Consider the following 5,123-nt stretch of genomic DNA (forward strand, 5'->3'; position numbering starts at 1 on the left):
TGCTGAAAATATAATAACCCGTATTAGGGTGCTGTCTGGTACAGAATACATAGCAACTATGACAATATTTTTATATGTGTGTGATTATTATTTAGTAAAATTGAAATTAAATAAATATTACTTATATTCCGATACAAGGATTATTATTAAATGTTTGAGAAAACATAGTTTAAAAATCCGTTATGGTAAACTTGTGACAGGTAATCACATGTTATTTGAAAGAAAAGTGGGATTTTTGAAAATAGTATCTTTATTTTAAACTCAGATTTTTTCAAAACTAAACCTTTTGAACCTCAGTTAAATTTCTAGAATGTAACTTTTGTATATAAATGAAGTAAATTGTAAATGAATAACGAAAAGTTTTAATCATTGTGGTTTTGGCGGGCGTGACACAAAAAATTTAAGCGGACTTTATTGTAGTTATAACTTACCTTAATTTTCATGTAAATCGCTTTTGTCACTGATCATTTTAAAGGTTTTTTAAGATCAATAAAAAAGTTTTCCATGAAAAACTTACCGTATTACGCTTATTCAACATCATATGTTTAGATTTTTCTATTCGGTGAATAAAAGTCTACTTTCGAACACATAGAACTTTATTAATAATAAGTTTACGGTAATAATAAAAAATAATTTCTTTTTTTATAAGCCTCGTTTTATGTCCAAACAGTTTTCCTGATAAAATCTGAATTTATGGATTTATTCGCGAAAACGGTTTAAAAACATGCTTTTTTAACGTGTAAATTGTGAACTTTTAGTCACGAATAACTCCAAAAATATTGAGTTTTCGAAAAACTCTAAAGAACATTTTCCTTAATCAGGTATCTGGTTTTGTTGTTTTCAGGCAACATCATCTTTATAAGGACTTAAGAGTCAATTTCTACTATATGTAGCTGTTATGTGGCAATGATATCTGTAAGCGAAAAGTCGTGTTAGTTATATAAAACTGGTGCCAACATCTAACAGTCAATAGAGATGTTAGAAAAAAATAATTTGAGTACATAGGATACCACTAGAGGGCTACGTGTAAGTGGGTGTGTCATAATTTTTATTGTCAAACGTTTTGTTAGGAGTATTATGAGGTTAGCTTTTTATTTCGTATATAAACAAAGGTTGTTTTAGTGTAATTCTGTGCTATTTTTGCTGTATATGGTAAGTAATCACATTATGTTGTTGAATAAACATCATGTAGCTCTCAGGCAACATTGTCAGTTGAGTAACCGAGTTTTTTTTTCAGTATAATATTTAACTATGGAAAATTTAAATGACATATCAACTACCTCCATTGTGGAAGAAAGTTAAAAATATCGTGTATTGTTCCTGTCGACCCTAATCTCTCCGATTTGTCTAACACAGAGAAAAGTAAATATGCCATGCCCAAATCTAATCACTCAATACAATAAACACATGGGTGGAGTGGATAAAGCAAACTTTTTATTGGGTCTTTACACAAGTAGTGGTAAAAGATGGTATTTTCCAATAGTTAGATGGCTCTTAGATGTCTGTATTTTAAATGCATGGATATTATCTAGCTGTAAGACCTGATGATGCTACCAGAACAGATGCGTTAGGTCACTGGCTACTTTATACCGCTAAAGAAAGATGTATATCACGTAACAAAAATTGTTTTTTATCATTCCACCGTTAGAATTGGGCCTATATTTATAATTTTTTATACGTAGGCACTTTACATGTAGTCAAGTTTTTTATTAAATCAATAAAATGTCTTTAGTTAAACAGTTCTTTACATATGATTAACTAAATTTTGAGATCTTCATTAGTGAAGTTAGTACCAAATAGTGTTTCTTGACTGGCAATGTTGCTCCTAGGCATCGAATTCAAAAACCGCTTTTCCCTAGGTCCTTCCAGTTTGTTTTGTACCACAGGGTGTTGTTAAATGTTAAGTATATAAGATTAGGTACCCAATCAAATAATTTTACGACATCTATTTTTGGTGTTGCCAATTTCTTTTATAAACTTTTTTTACCCCGAGTAGAGGAAAAGCACATATTGCCATAGGGTAAATTTTGATCTTTGAACTATTTTGTATCTAGAATCAAAATTTAAAGCAAATCAATGCAAGTAAAAAAATTCAGAGGTTTTATACTAAGTATTTTTACTGTCATATCCTGGACTAAACATCTTTATTGGAAGTTTGCGAACCCCATGATAATTTTAGGATCCGTTCGATAACATCACAATTCGAATGCTTCTAATTTGTTAAACATTGTGGTTTTTAATTACCATGTCTCACAAATATATAATAGGATGTACCACACATAACATTTTAGGACCTTTTTGCGAATATGCCTAAATCTAGTCCACATGTCTTTAAATATTTCCATCTGTCTCAATAAAAGTATATAATCGGTTCACAATTTGTCGATAGCTCACTGCAAGTTTAACCCTAATTAGATAACTGAAATACAGAGAGGATCGGTAATACGATATAATAGTAAAAACCAACCTAAAACTGACGGTTTAAGATGTTTTCGACTAACCCACCTTGTATCTGAACGAATACAATACAGCAGTCAACCTTATAATCCGATTACGAAGGTATTTTGAATGGTTACAGATGACCGACCAGTGTCGTAGAGTATATGATTGAAACATTTATTTGAACTAAATAAATATATTTTTTAAATTGTACTTATGTAAATTGTATTTTTGTTTTAATAAAACTTCTTTATTTTATTCAAAAATAAAAAGTTTCTTGCCATTTGTAAAAAAAACCATTTATTTAATTAAGGGGAAAGGCGCCAAATGTCGCCTGGCAAAATTTTCAATGCGTTTAAAGGTATCCATTATTTTCGAATCCGGAGAAAACTAATAAATATTTTTCAAAAATTTAAACGCAGAATGAAAGATTACGTTATTACTGAGGACAGAAAGTCCCTGAAAACTTCTACAATGTTTATTTTAATATGTTATGTAACGTTATGTAAAGGGTAAAAATAAAAGGGAAAATATATTAAAATTTTTAATTGAAAATATTGCATGCAAAAGAAACTTTTTATTTATTCTAATAAATATTTCATTCTGCCTTTAAATTTTTCAAAAATGCTTTTTAGTTTTCTCAGGATTTGAAAAAAAAGTGGATACATTTAAAACACATTGAACATTTTGACAGGCGACATTTTGCGCCTTTCCCCTTTAACACCTTACGATTACAACTATTACTTACCTTATATAATTACGATTAGAAAACTATTCAAATTCAAAATGAATAGGATCTTACTGCATCTTTCCAGTTTTGTTCTGTAATATGTTGTAAAGACTCGTATAACAATTCACGTACAGCTGTCATCTCCTCGTGATAGTCTTTTGTGCTTTTGGACTAAAATTCCAACAAACCATGCTTAACAAATCCTTTTTCACTGCCAATATGAGAAATTATTAATCTACGGGCTTTACCAGAAGGTGGGGAGATACCAGTAGATCAACCTTCCATAAAGGCTTGCCTGGAGCTTAATATATTTTTATCTGACCAAAATTTTTTTAGAGTATGACCTGAGTTTATTCACGTTTCATCCTGGTAGAAGATTGGCCTTCCTTCAGCCCGGAATTTTCGTATGGATCTTAGATAATTTCTTCTCTAACATATTATCTCCTCCCGGTCAATCAAAAGTGATTTTCGGTCTGATTTCTTCCACTGGAAATTTAATTCTTTTAAAACTTGCCACAATTTAGTTCGTCCGATATGAGGCAAATCTGGGTCGTCTCTAACTTCTTGTAAAATTTTGTTTAGGTTTGGTATTTCTTTTTTGAAAAAAAATCCATGAATTTTCCTTCGAATACCATTTTTGGCAAATTCATCAATTTCAATAGGCTTTTTCCCTCTCTTTAAGTTTTCGTTTGTGTTTGGGTTAGCTATACTGTGTTTTTTTCTTTCTGATAGGAACCTATATATAGTTGACTCCCCTACGCCAGTCATGTTGGCACAACTTTCGACTATGTTGCGAACAGTGTTTGTGGGATTCTAAGAAACCAGAGCATCGTGAACATTCAGGACAATAGTCTTCTCTCTTGGTGAATAGACAGACTTACTGACTGTACGCAACAATACCGGTGTAAAACTTGATGATGAAGCCATCACAAACAATCCAACAAAACGAGCACGAGCGAAAGGTACGTATATGTTCGTAGGTATATGGAATAAAAAATCACTCACGCACTGCATATAATTCGCAAAAGAAATATTCAAGACGCTAATTACTGCCGTAGACGCGGAAACACCGACGAGCCGTAAATTATATGCGATCAAAAACGTGCAAAACAAAAAAATTGTTTTCGTTCGTAATAACTTCACCCTTTCAAGTTAAGTTTCGAATATAAACTGAACAGACGAGGCACGTGGCCAAAGCCGGCATCTTTATACCCATTATATTATTAAAAATCTGGGGAATTCCATCCTAATTATCTTACAACGAATAGTAACTTCGGATATGAATTCCAGGTTTTCTAGTAAAGTGATTAAACGCGAAGATTAGTATTGAAATATCCAAAGAGATAAGGTATTCCTATTTACAAAATTGTTAAAGGTTAAATTCTTATTTTTATTAATATAATATAATAACCAACATTAGCCGTCAAAGTTTCAATTGTTTTTTCTAAATAAATTAGTATTAAAACATTATTAATATTATATATAACAGTATTAAAACATTATATTATTATTTAATGAATAAACACCTCAGGAACGCCTATGATGATACAAATTTTACGACCGTTTTATGACTTTGAGGCACATTTCGTGCTCTCAACAATCTGTGAACGGAGAATAAATATTTCGAAACCTATTAACTCTAGACCTATAAAACATTACACAAATTTTTCATATTTTTAAAAAAATATGTTTAACAATGACTCAAAAATAGGATGATCCGTGTAAAAAAACTTTGGTTCATTCCGTTGTTCCGACTAACCCTGTATAATCGAAAATAATTTTATATTATAGACGACTTTGATACACATCAGTTTTTTTATAAACATTTTTTTATACCCAATAGTTTAGCAGTACTAAAAGAAAACTCGAGGTTTGGCGCACTCGGTATAATTTCAGTTGCCTCTATTATGATAGCTTTAGATTAAAATAGGGAAAAAGGTAAAATAAAATAAAA

Source organism: Diabrotica undecimpunctata, chromosome 4, assembly GCF_040954645.1.
Source record: "Diabrotica undecimpunctata isolate CICGRU chromosome 4, icDiaUnde3, whole genome shotgun sequence".
In the NCBI taxonomy this organism is placed as follows: Eukaryota; Metazoa; Arthropoda; class Insecta; order Coleoptera; family Chrysomelidae; genus Diabrotica; species Diabrotica undecimpunctata.